The sequence below is a fragment of the Aegilops tauschii genome, chromosome 4 (assembly GCF_002575655.3).
Source record: "Aegilops tauschii subsp. strangulata cultivar AL8/78 chromosome 4, Aet v6.0, whole genome shotgun sequence".
Classification (NCBI taxonomy): domain Eukaryota; kingdom Viridiplantae; phylum Streptophyta; class Magnoliopsida; order Poales; family Poaceae; genus Aegilops; species Aegilops tauschii.
Genome location: NC_053038.3, coordinates 3,406,636 through 3,421,478, shown reverse-complemented (window position 1 = coordinate 3,421,478; position 14,843 = coordinate 3,406,636).

Genomic DNA, 14,843 nt, shown 5'->3' with positions numbered 1-14,843 from the left:
TAGCTGGAAAGAGAAGGGAATGAGTGGAGAATTGGGAGATACACCGCATAGAAAAACGAGCTAAGATATGTACATTAGGCTGGTCATAGTGGGGAGTAATATGTTACTAGTCTAAGTTACTACCTCTATAGTGCATAGTATCATAGATTAGTATCATAGGTGATCTCATTTATTGCTATGCATGACACATAGTAGCATCACATTTATTATATTACGGTATCTACCTATGTTACTATAACCATCTCTTTCTTCTTTAATTGTCTGCCACATAATCATGTTCATGATTCCCAAGTGCATGATACTACTTATGTTACCCCACTATGGCCAGCCTTAAGAATCGGGAGTAACATGCAACTCTTCCTCTCTCTCAGTATACCAGCTCAGCATTTTGCCTAATATACCGTGCTCAGACCCAAGCAATGGGTGCACCTAGTTCCTGAGGTTAGCTGAAGCCTACAACTGCAAGCAAGGTGGGACAGGGACCACATTGTATACGTGGTTGATCCTCTCCCCTTCGTTGAAATATGGTGACCTCTCCTAAATCATAGAAGGTGGGGAGCATTATTTTTCCAATACAAATGCCAAAGACGATAAAGCCCATGTTGGCAGCAATGAATCTAAATAAGGCCTCACGTGGTCTTTAATTACCCGTGTTGTAAAAGCTAACGTAAGTCACCGTGCGTAATGTGTACATTAATTAGCACTACGGACTATGCATGAGTAAACCCGCAAAAAAAATTATACAGGAGTAAAGGACAAAGTATACACATGTGTAAAATGTGCTCCTGCAGTCCCCTAATATAATAGCGTTTTTGACACTACACTAGTATAAAAAACGCTCTTATATTATGGGACGGAGGGAATAATACTTTGGTTATGCAGTATACACATGTGCGTTGTTGTCACGTAATAACGTTTTGAGAGTACATGATATCCTTTTCCTGTACCCACAGCCCCATACTGATGGTACTATGAATATGCTGCATGCATTGTAGCTCCACAAACTTGGACCGTGATCTCCAAAAGTCGCCGTTGTTGATTTCCTAGGATGTTAGGAGCACTTCAATCATGTTGATTAAGCCGTACGTATGCGTTTAATGAGACAAAGAAACCTTTGTGCTTCCCATACTTTGGTCTACGGACGGAGCCGCGTGGTGTGCCTCTCATGCATAAATAATCATTGATAAGCCATTACAGCCGGCCATGGTTTGTTTACAGTACTCGATCATGCATACATGCATATGATGGGATGAGAATGACTGAATGAGATGTGTGAAAGTTGATAGATGCAGATTAAGAGAGTCAATCTACCACTAACTACTAGTTCTCCCCCTGGCTGGTTCGCTGGGCTCCCTATCAGATACATATATTTCAGTTATATTGGTTGCTATCGTTAACTAATCTCTGCGTTTCTCCTTCCTCCTCACAAAAAGCTCTCTCAACTACATGTTGAATATTTATTAGCGTTTGAGGTAAAAAAAACGAAAAGGCCAGAGGCCATATATTGATTATTACATGTCATTACAAACTTACCCTTAAAAATGAAATACATTTAAAATCTTGGGGTGCCAAAGTCTTCTTCCATGTGCACTCACGGGCGGTGCGCCGTGAGCATAGTTTGATGCCACCTCTAGGCCTTCTCCCGGCGAAGCAAACTTTTTAAAACCCAAGAGCTTGTAGAAGCGGCGGCCAGGAAGTCAACAATGCATATCAGGAGGCACCAACTACGGCAATCTGCGAATCAAATCGCCGCCCCAAAGAAAGAAAAGGAAAACGCTGATAAGCCTCTGTAGAAACTTTGAAGACCATGAAAGCTGGCTGAATTCAAATGGATCCACCAGAAACCTAAACCGACTGGATGCCAGAACACCCTTCGAAGACACAGCTCCACATGCTCTCCTCCGACAAAAAAACACACCAACGGAATGGGGATAGGATGGAGCGAACATTATTCCTACACGGGGGCAACACTGCCACTTTGTTGTCCCAAAAGAAACACGAAGACACTCTAAGGAAAACTTGAAAAAAAACACCGATATGGTTGTACTACAGGTCCGAGTTGGATGTCGAGATCGCCGCCTTCCAAAATAGTGCACCACCTCATCATCATATAAATATGCATGCAAAAGACCCACTTTAACATGTAAACATGCATGAGAAAATGTCCACCTCATCAATGATTAAATATAAGAAATCATGTATGTTCTTAGTTTTAATTGTTCATATTATTCATCCAAATATCATGGTAAAAATAATCAAATGTCATGAAAATATATTGGAACCAATTAGCGCCTTAACGCGCAGGGTATTAGAGCAACTCTAGCAGACCCCGCATCCCGCGCTGGCCCGCAAAATAACCGCCAAAGTGCGGGTCGGGGCAGGAAAACCTGCCCGATCAGACCCCGCATCCCGCCCCGGCCCGCAAATATTTTTGCGGGGCGCGGCAAATCTTCTCCCCCAACCTCTAGTTTCACGGACTGGGAGGCCGACCCGAGCTCAACCCCTATCCGCAGCGAGATTTGGCGGGAGGGACATTTCCGTGCGCCCTTTCCCGCTCCGCCCACCCTCCGCCACCATTGCCCCGCCTCCGCACGCTCCGGTGCTTCCTCCCCGGCCGTCCCTCGCCGCCATGGACGACCCCCTGCTGTCCCCCGTCACCGTCGAGGTCGCGCACGCTCCTTCCCCTTGGGCAGAGCTCGTCGCCGGCCATGTTGGCCCCGCCGCCGTCGCCCAAGCAAATGCCGCGCCTGCCCGCAAGCGGCAGGGCAACGTGGTCGTGCAGGGCGGTAATCCGGCTGCCCCCGCCGCGAGGGCCCGCGCTCCGGGCGCCAACGCTGCTGCGTGATCTCGGCCGGTGGCGGAAAAGGTCACCAAGGCCGCCGGCGGCAAGAGGAAGAGGATTCCGGCTACAAAGAATCCGCCTCCTTCATCCGCTCACTCCATCCCGGAAAGAGGTGCTCCGGCGATGCCGTTCAACGGTGCCGCTCCCCCCGCAAGCGAGGTGTTCGACGAAATGGCCGGAAGGTATGCGTCCTCGGGCATGGCGATTTCTTTTCATTTTCGCCATTATTCTCGATAGCTCGTGACTTGTTATCGTTCACTATAGCAGTGGTTCAAACAATGCAACTACCGAGTTCGTGAACTTGTTGGACATGGGCGCAAACTTTTGCAGGGCCCTCTTTTGCGTTTGCCGTACTGAACTTGACTTTTATTTGCGCGTAAAACTGTGTTATGTCGTTTGAATTTGAACTTGTTTGTGAAACTCTATGTCAAATTCGAGAATTGCAGTTTTTCTGTTTGCGGGTCGTCGCGGTGGTGCCCGAGCAGAACCCGCAGAAGCCGACCCGTAAAAAAGCATATTCCGTGAATACATTTTTATGCTGGTCCGTTTGAGGGGTCTGCATCTGTGACCGTCCGTGCCGGCCCGCAAAAACGGTTTTGCGCGAACTGCAAACGCGTTTTGCGGGCCGGCGGGATGCGGGGTCTGCTAGAGTTGCTCTTATCTAGTAGATGAACATGCTGCGTTGTTAATTTAGACAGTGATTTCAAAGCCATCGGTCGTTGATCTGTCCTACTCCAATCATGTTGAGTTGTTAAAGTCGTGCGTTCGTGTTTAATGCCACGAAGAAATTAACCGGCCTCCAAGCAAAAAAGGAACCCGGCCTCCTGCTTCCCATGCTGCATGTAGGCACGGAGTCGCGTGGTGTGCCTCTCATGCACGAATCATTGGGAAGCCTTGCCGGCCATGCATGATCATGCATGCATATGATGGGACGAGAATGAGATAGGTGACAAGTTCATAGATGCGATTAAGATAGGCGGCTCATGGCGTGAAGATTATCTTTGTTGGACATGAGACTCACCTGGTAGTTTGTGCATTGTGACGGATGCATCTTGATTTTGCATGCATCTTACTCACGGTCTGTACGCTATCTAGGAGCTCTAGTGTGTTTTTCCGTTTCATGGTTTTATCTGTAATTCAATTTATCTGTAAGATCCGGTTTTTGCTTAGAGAAAAATATTTCTTGTATTGTAAGTGACCTCTATTTATATTTTATCTTACGATGTGTACATTTTCTTATGTGAAGGACAGAAACGAGTTCTTTGATGGCACATTTGGTGGGTCTTTTCTTAACGAATAATACCATGTAATATTTTCCCGCGAAAAAAAACATGTATTATTCACGTAACCCTTGTCTTTCCTTTTGTTGTGCAAACTACAAATGGCTATATTTTGAGGATGCATGAAATGTAGCCAACGTATAACCGTGATTTTATTTGTTCTAGAAAACCTCATGAGGGCGTCATGTGATCCAAAGCATTGTTTTCTTTTGTCAATGGAGAGCATGCCGGAGTATCAAGTTTCACCAACCAATACAGTCAAAGGCGCAGGGATCAGTCGGGAGGCCGGACAGACATAGCCGCTACATCCAACATATACACGTTAGAATTCATGCACATAAGTACCCATGAAGAGGATGCATGGGGGATGTCCAGCTACCTTCATTAAGTAAATTCAATCACATGGAGCCAAGTCAACTTTTGCATGACGTGCTTCCTCTCACTTTCCAGGTAATTCGGTTCAACGAAAGGTGATTTACGATACGCGGCTCTGCTGTGACACGTTTAGCTGAGCTGCTTTCAGTAAAAAAAAAATCGTGTTCCAAACGTTCGCAACAAAAATTGTAGCGAGCCAGCGGAAGGAGCTCAGAAATAAGAGCTCACACAAGTAGAAGTAGGGCTTGAGGAGGAAGTGAGTAGAATGCAGGTCCTGATTAAACTAGTCTGTTCTCAAAGCAACTCCAGTAGACCCCGCAAAAAGCCCCGACCCGCAAAATAACTGCCAAAATGCGGGTCGTCGCGGAAAATCCCGCCCGAACAGACCCCGCAAACGCGTCTGGCCCGCAAAACTTTTTGAGGGGCGCGGCAAAACCTCGGCCCCAACCCGCGAATACGCGGGTCTTCGCCTCGCCCCTACGGTGCCCCGTATCGCAGTGAAGCGGTTGGCGTGAGGGACATTTCAGCCCGCGCCTTTTCCCACCTCCTTCCGCCGCCGCCCGCCATTGCTTCCGCCGGCGGCGATTCCGGCCAAATCTGCGAGCGGAATCGCGCCGCGGGGGCGTCCCCCACCCTCCACCACCAATACGCTGCACCGCCCCCCCCCCCGGATCCGGCGAGAAGAGCTGCCCCTCATCGCTGTCGCCGCCGGGGATCGACCGCCCTCAAGCCGCCCCTCGTCGCCGCCCGGGATCACCCGCCCCACGAGCCGCCGGTTAGTGTTTGTTTATGCTTCGCATCGTGCGCTACGCATAGTTGGTTGACGCGGCGTGCGCTTCTCGTTCATGCAGATGGAATTGAGCCCGTGCAAGAATTTTGCTCTTCGATTCGTCCGATTCAGACGATTCGGATGTTGAGACGATGCTTTCAAATTTTCGGCAGCAGACATTGGTGATGGCTCTTGCCGTGAAGGAGCACGAAGACGAGAACCGAAAGAGGCGGCGAGGATCGACCGTCGGGCATCTTTGCATTCCTCGGAATCGCCATCTCGGGAACGAGATGTTGATGCAAGACTACTTCGCGGATCCACCGCACCTCTTCCGGAGAAGGTACCGAATGCGCCGATCCCTCTTTGTGAAAATTGTTGAAGCTTGCGAGGCAAATTGTCGGTATTTTACTCAAAGAAGAAATGCTGCGGGCTTGAAGGGATTTAGTGCATATCAAAAAATCTCCGCAGCTATGCGGGTGATTGCAATGGCGTTCCGGCTGACTGTGCCGATGAGTACCTTCGTATTGGTGAAGATACCACAATTGAGTCAGTGCGTAGATTTGCCAAAGTGATCATCCGTGTCTTTGGTCCTGAATATCTTCAGGCACCCAACGAGGATGACATAAAGAAATTGATGGCATCTAATGAGAGGAGAGGTTGGCCTGGCATGCTAGGTAGCATTGATTGTATGCACTGGACTTGGAAAAATTGCCTGAAGGTATGGCAGGGAATGTATTGTGGCAAGTCTCGTGATGCAACAATTGTGCTAGAGGCCGTAGCATCCGAGGATTTATGGATTTGGCATTGCTTCTTTGGTATGCTGGGCACTCACAATGATATCAATGTGTTGTAACACTCTCATTTGTTTGCTAGGCTTGGTAGTGGTGATGCTCCTGCTTGCAACTACAATATCAATGGGCATGAATACACAAAAGGGTATTATCTTGCAGATGATATATACCCTCCTTGGTGCACATTTGTCATGAGCATCAAAGAACCCAAAACTAGAAAACAATGTGAATTTGCAAGGGTGCAAGAGGCAGCCCGAAAAGACATTGAAAAAGCATTCGCGGTTTTGCAATCTAGGTTCGCCATTGTTCGTGGCCCTGCTCGTTTTTGGGACAAGCGGACCTTGAAAAACATCATGACATGTTGTGTTATCCTTCACAATATGATTCTCGAAGATGAGAGCGGCATGAACTTGGAGTTCTTTTACGACAATGTGGGTAGCCGTGTCAAACTTGCTAGAGACCCTAACCGCATTCCAGCTTTTTTTCAAACATACAAGGAGATTGAAAATGCAAACACCCACTTTCAGCTTCAGGAGGATCTCATTGAGAACCATTGGCAAAAGGCTGGACAGTAACAAACTCATTTTTCCATTCATTTGTATTTGTATTCGGGACAAGCTTTGTATTGCGTTATTTGTATTTGTATTCGGTGATTTGAATAATTATTTGTAAAGTGGATGATTGTTGTATTGTGTTGGTATTGATAATTATGGTGTGGTATTGATATTTGCGGTCCGGCGGGATGCGGGATGCAGCGGCGCAAAAGCAGACCCCACAAAGCCGACTAGTAAAAAAGTATATTTCACAAATATCCTTTTATACAGGTCCGTTTGAGGGGCCTGCCTCTGCGGCTGTCCGCGCTGGCCCGCAAAGCCGTTTTTCCGCAAACTGCAAACGTGTTTTGCGGACCGGCGAGATGCGGGGTCTGCTAGAGATGCTCTCAGGCGCAAATAAGAATGACAAAGATAATTGAGTTCATCTTTGCGGCCGGGCAGCTTGTTTCTCGCAAAAATAATAATAATAGAAATTTGGATACTGCAAAATTAGTGTGCATCATTGTGTACACTAACAATATCTCACTGTGGACTGGATGATGGTATTTTTATGAGCACTGCTATCAGGACGATATTTCACAGCCGATTTCCACACGACAAACAATTGCAGCCATGCATCCTTGTCGGTTTGTGGGCTACAGCCGTCGATACGAGTGTCGTCCGGACTTCGTTCGGAACTCCGTCGTTTGTACAGTAATTTCCTATTTTCCTTTGGGCCCTGATCCTCGATTTAGGTCCATAATACTAGTACTACATTTCTCCTCCAATACACAATCGTGCCAGCAGTACTCGTTTGTACTTCACCATTTCAATTGCCTGTAGCTGCAATCTTTTTTTTTAAAGGAGGATTACCCTCGGCCTCTGCGTCTCATGATGCACACAGTTATTTTATTAATCAAAGTGCTAAGTTTCAAACCAAGTCTCAAATACAAATAAAATAAAAACTTAAATAAAGTTGCCACAACCGGCGAAAATACGGTAAGATGACTAAACACCTATCCTATTGTTGGACCGCCAACGAAACCGGTTGTAAGTATAACGTGCAATCATCTCTCAGCGGTAGCACCCAATATCCATAAGCTTCCTGTGTTTTGTATGGCTGAGTAACGACCACGTACGGATCTAAGCAGACGCCTTGAAGATAACCTGCAAAAAAAAATTATGACAATTTATCTGTTAAAAGCGACACCATTACAACAATTCCATATGATCCAAAGTAACGTACACACTCCTATTCGAATATGCGCCATTGTCTTAGGTTCTACCCCATTTAACCATGTCCCAAATAAATTGGATAAAGTGCTAGGTGGAGAACATTAAAGGATGCATGAATGGTCAACCATAATAACTTAGCTAGTGGGCAATGGAGATAGAGATGCTGTATTGATTCGTCCTGTTTACAAAAACGACATAGTTTACTACCCTTTCAATTACGCTTTGTCAAGTTATCCTTCGTTAAAATTACTCCTTTATGTACAAACCACATAAAGACCTTAATTTTTAACGGCACCTTGACTTTCCAGATGTGAAGTGATCTTGGGATGAGACCGGTGTTTATCAAATCTATATACATGGACTTAAACGAGAATATACCTGACATGGACAATTTCCAATGCAAGGTATCCGGTGCATCAGAGAGGCCCATCAACCTATGCATAAGATGCAGCCACCTATCCCATCTTTCCCCCGCCGACACTCGCATGAACTAAATATCAAAAGGAACTGGCCCTAGTACCGTACTAACAAAGGCATCTTTCCGCTGTGTGATGTTTTGGCCTTCGATCCTCCTTGATTTTGTCTGTCGGGACGGACTCGACGGACCTTCATTGTAGACTCATACCGTCTCCTTGAGGCGGCGAGGTTAGTATTTCTCCTTATGCGTGCGCGACAACGACACCTGGTGAATGGTTCAAAGGTGAAAACTATGACTCTAGGGCAGTGATCCTTACGGGCACGTGTACAAAAATTTCATGCATATCATAGACAAGGTCAGACTGGCTCATGTATGGGAGCATTGACAGCGGCACGTCGGCGGCTCGTTCCGGCGCCTCGCTCTGGCGGTGGTAATGGTCATTCGGTAGTCCAAGGATTTGGATGTAATTTTTATTGTATTTGAAGTGTGTTGCATTTCTGGTAAGTTTTATAAAACAGATACGGGTCTTTCGTGAAAATAACCCTCTCCTACAAGTCAAGAACCTGAGTTCGGGTGCCTTAGCAGGCTAAAGCCACCCATCCAACAAGGAATTTGACATACCACACGTCCACACACTTGCCGTTCCGTCAGGATATCTGACAGGCTCTACCAAAGTTCTAGCACAAATATACCATGGAGCTAAATACAACCTACCAATGGCTTGTCTCACATGCAGCCAGGAACTCGAATGATATTTTCGCCCGTATATATATTCTAACACGGGTATTCACAGCGCACGGTAGGTTCGCTCGCTTCGGTCTCTTCTTTTTTTGTTTTTGTTTTTCCTTTATTTATTTTTTCGTTTTTCACTAGTTTTCTTTAGTTATTCTTCATTTTACTTTGGTTTTCTTTGTTTTCACATTGGATGTTTTTTTTTCTTTCACCGCTATACTTTAGTTTTCTTTCTGTTCTTTGGTTTCCTTTTACTTTTATTTTTTTGTCGGTTTTATCGGTTTTCTTTAATTCAACACATGTCTAGTTTTTCTTAGTACATAATCTATTTTATAGCACAGACGTGAATTAGTTTTGTACATGTTAGACATTTCTCAAATATGTGATGTACATTTTTATAAAGCCATGTTTTGAACAGTTTTTGAATAAACAGTAACATTTTCCAAATATGCGTTGTATATTGTTTTCAACTACGTGAAACATTTTTTTGCGTTATATAGACATTTTTGTGGAATTCAAAATTATTGTATAAATTTTTTAGAAAAATCACGAACAATTTTTCTACAAGCATGAACATTTTGGTCATGTCACGTACATTTTTTAATGGTACAAAACATTTTTTAAAGTTATGAAAACATTTTTTTACATTTACAAACATTTTTAAATGTCATAAACACACACACACCCTCCCGTTCGCACTTCTGGTTTTTCCTTTTTCTTTCATTTTATAAATTTTATTTTCTTTTCTTTTTCCATTTTGTTATTTTTTTCATGTTCGTTTTCCTTTTATCTTTTCTTTTTCTATTTTTTCTATTCTCTTTTCTCTTACATTTCAAGATGTTTTTTCTAAATAAGTTTTTTTTAAAATTTTCTCCAAATTTGAAAAATGCTCATCAAATTCGAATATATTTTAAAAAAAACTGCCAACTTTTTTTATCAAAATACAAAAAATTAGGGCCGATCGCTCGCAGCCACTCTGGTGGCGTCGTATGTTCGTTGCACCATTGTTTTCTTATTAGCACATATGCCTGTGCGTTGTAACTTGTAACAGGACAAGTAATTGACATATCCACCACAACGTATATCAATGTGTCTCGACAACATCCGAGCGATGCCACCTGACGGCAGCAGTGATACGCATGCGGAAGTTTTTCTTTTGAACACAGTACAGACGCAAGCGCTCACACATACGCGCATACATCCACCCCTATAAACGCACACCCTACCCCTATAAGCACCTTCGAGAGACTGAGCCGGCATATCATTTTGAGATTTACGAAGTTACCGTAGGCGCCTCGTCGTCGACTTGTGCTGGAATGAATCCTGAAATAAATCCTGAAATACCCTACCACATGTTGGGAATACTGAAATAAATCCAGGAATAATGCGAGCATCAGGACTTGAACTCTGGTGGGCTGGGAATACCAATGTCCCTCTAACCATCCAACCACATGTTGATTCACATACGCACACCGAAGTTGAAATGTACTCCCCCTTTGGTTGTGGTTGTCTCACGGAAGTCTTAAAAATGGATTATTAATGCAAGATTGGTGGACTTAGGAAGGATTAATTCATTAATTCTGGTCTTCCCCTCATAGCAACAATCCCAAAAATCTAGTCATACTTACAAACTCGCTTAATTTATATTGACACAACCACCCATGCAAATCCAACAATTTTATTTATTTAAAGCAAATCAATCATGCTAGCCCAAATCCATTTAATTCCTTTACTCCCTCTATTCCTTGGTTCTCGAAGTGGCTTCCCGGTTTCCACACAATTTATAATGTATATAAATTGATGTATTCTCCTGCAAAGAGTCGAGGTGGGACTTTTTGATTAAATAATGAACCTATTTACACACACACACACACACATCGTCACCCTGGGTGAGGAATATTTATTCTTCACCCCCCTCTATTTTAATATCAATGCACCGTAATTTTACGTTACATAAATTTGTCTTATTTCAGACGTAAAAAGAGAACATAAGAAAATATTTAATCACCGTAAAAAAATTATGTTATGTAATCTTACAAATGTAAAAACATAGTGTACAATGTACATAAAATGCAATTTTTTTAGTCTTATGACCTACAATTTTTTTCATATGCCAAATTTTACACAATGAATCAATACGAATATAACTATTTGTATTTCAGACGTAATTTATTTATGAAATGGTCGTAATATTACCTAGGATGAAGAATAACTTATTCTACACCCTGGTTGATGAATAGAGTATATATATTAGTTAACACGAACAACTAATAGCACGGTTGGAAACTAAGCATTTTTCTGGTCAAATGATATATAAATAATTGAGTTGCGGTTGCAAAGTTATAGCATGATCATTTTAACACATTCTCTGTAAATAATAAAGACCAGGTTCTTAAACAGTCTGAAAGAAGAGTAAACTGGGCCTACTGCACCTGTATGCGGGATATGAATCAACGGCCAGGTGCGGGCGACAGTGACTACAGAAGTTGGGCTAAAGCCAACACATAAAGCGAAAAGGAGAGGGACTTAATAATGGACCGTGGGTTATTTGAAAAAACAGTACGGAGATTTTTATAAAACATAAGATGGCGGATGGGCAGAAACACTCCGTACTTAATTAGTAGGTATAGATTTTTTTATTTTTTGCACCGGTTTTTATGTTTTATTTTTATTTTTTCGGCTTTTCTATATTTCACCTTTATATTTTGGTTTTCTTTGCTTCTGTTTTGCGTACTTGTCCGTTTTATCAGTTATCTATTTATGTTTGTCTACTTTTTGTCTGTACATAATGTACTTTTTTAGCGCACACGTGAATTCATTTTGCATACAGGTTGGACATTTTTCAAATACATTATGTATGTTGAAAAAATACATGTTTTGAACCCTTTTTAGAATAAACTTAACCTTTACGAAATAGACATTGTGAATATTTTTTAAACTATGTGAACATTTGTTTACATTTTATAAACATTTTCAAATATCATGTACAGTTTTTTAAAACATTTGAATATTTATTTCAAATGTCACATACCTTTTTTAAATGGATAGAAATATCTTAGTAAACCTATGCAACATTGTTTGAAATTGTATAAACATTTTTTGAAATGTCACAAACATACTATTGAAACACAGAAATGTTCATTGAGAATTTCAAGTTGCTTTCTAAATTTTACGAGGTATTTTTTTACCTTGCCTAAACATTTTTTACACTGTTTGTGTTTACACATATTACTAGAAATTCTTAATATATTTTTTGAAATGCGGGATGATTTCGTTAAGATGTCCCATACAATTGTTAATGGTATGAATTTTGTTTAGCGTTACACAAACATTTTCTTTATACACATTGAAAAAAATTGCATACATTTTTTTACAATACTCAGGAATAATATTTAATTGCAACGAACTTTTTTAGAAGTTATCAACATTTTTTAAAAGTGCGCTAACCATTTTTGTACTATGCGAAGATTTTCTCAAATTCATGATTTTTTAAAAAATTAAGTAAATTTAAGTTTTTGATATATATGCATTCAAAGAGGAAAAAACCAAATTTTTTATTGGTAGGCAAAAATCATGTGATGTCAGCATGATGACCCATGTCCCTACTTGTCCGGCCCACCACCCTCTCTGTAGCTTGCTCGTAGCACGAGGGAGCCGTCTGTCTCACCATAAGTGAGGAGAGAACATCATGTGGAAACCAAGTTTCAAAGAAAACTTCGTGGGAACAACATATGAATGTTTCAAAAAATTCTGGAAAAAATACGGGATATTAAGAGGGTAATGATCTACTGGCATGCTAAGAACAAGTTCAAGCACATTATCAATTACACGCGATGAAAATATTTGTTTTGCCAATGAACAGTGATGTTACTGTTTGGCACTATTCCAAGCTGATCTTGTTATTTTCGCATCTCGTAAATGGTAATTAATGGTATTGAACTTGGGAATTTCACATACTAATAGAACAACACACTCTTAAGGCCCCATATTTTTTGAAACGTTGAAACATCGACTCCACGTGGTTTCCACCGAAACTTTGTTCTCATGTGATATTCTCAGCGAGACATAGACGCGCCCCTATATGCGGGTCACGCAGTTTCCTTGCTGTTTACTTGTTATTTTTATTGGTTTACTGATTTAAGTTAGTTTTTTAATACATTTTTGAAAAAATTGAATGATTTTTATGTTAAAACTGTTTATGTTTCAGAATATTTGAATTTTGAAGATTTTTATAAATCATGGAATATTTTAGAAATAATATAATAAAAAATGAACATTTTTAAAATTTGTGAACACAAATATGTTTTTGGAACACCTTTTGAAAAGCAGGAAAAAAGTTCAAAAAATGAAACCAACATATAAAAATAAAAATGTAAAGAAAACAACAAAAAAACAATCTTAAAACTGGGAAGTCCACCATACTGGATTCCTTTAGACCTAATTGGGCCGGCCCACTCAGTGGTTGCTCTGTGCAAAAGGTCGACTCCTAGACCTAAAGCGACAAATAGATATTGTCCTTCTTTTGTTCAGTTTCCTCGCGATTCACATCCATAACACCTAAAAGCACCAGGTCAAAAAATATGTGAAATCGAAAGCCACACCAACGTACTTCATTAAGAAATCTACCTTTCAATTTTGGGTCGTCGAGATAGTAATTATTTTTTGTATTAGTTCTCCGTCCCGACTTGTTAAGAGCATGGTTAATAGTATGCCCGCCTGTTGGCTATATGATGTTGTCATGTCATCTATGATTAATTTTATAGTCAACACGTATAATAGTAAGTTATAAATATATAGTACTAGGGCTCATATATACTTTCACAAAGTTTATAGGAGCACGTACTGCAGCTGGCTGTTAATCTACACTCGGTTCCCTTCTCTTTCCTCTTCTCTCCCCTCTAACTCTGTAGCTAGAATATATTATTTAAAATTTTATAACCCGCTTACGTCATCTTATTGTACTTTTTTGAGATGTCATCCTTGTTTTACTTGCTGTCATGTCATCCTTGTTTTACTTTTGAGAATCAGAAATCCATAAAGCCCAGCGGTTACATAAATATCATTTATGATGTCCATCAAAGTCGTACAATTAAGTCATTCTCTATAACCGATTTGTGAGTACGAAGTACAAGCTCTATCTCTGGTGTCATCATGTCAAAACAAAAAACAAAAAACATCCATTGCCATAATTACAGAAAACGAAAACTCTATGTCATAGCACTTCCTATATGTTTCCTCTATCTCGGTTCATCGATGCCCTCATATTTTGGGTCCAAATTTGACCATTAATTTCTCTAATAAAATATAAAATATAAGTCACAAAAATTGTAGTACGAGAAACCTCTCTCCAATACAAATACATAGTATACTTGTGATAGGATATCTCATATTTTATTATTCTTATAGATGGTTAAAGTTTAATACAAAGTACAAGGGGACCAAAACATCTACATAGAGGAAACATGAACCTTTAAGGTTGATTGACTGTGAGTCTTGGGGCACTTCCCACATGAAAAATATTACATATGTGCCACCCATCTGACTTTCTTAATCTCGCTTCAAGCTGCGAATTTCTTAGGAGCTGCAAATGGGTCCCATGCATACAACATAGTCACATGGCGTGTCCTACAAACTTTGAAGGATGGTTGATTGCGAGTCTTCCAGGACACTTCCCAAGGACCGTAGTACCAACCACTAGATCCTCACTCAAATCGATATATGCCATCCTTTTTTTTTCACTCCAAGTTGTGTATTTCCTGTAGTTTTGAATGTGTCCCATACTACTGCTAGCAAACTGTTCTGATTCTAATATGGCGTATATGGCAAGTACTCTCCGATGTAACACACGGAAAGGAGGCTACGCTGGC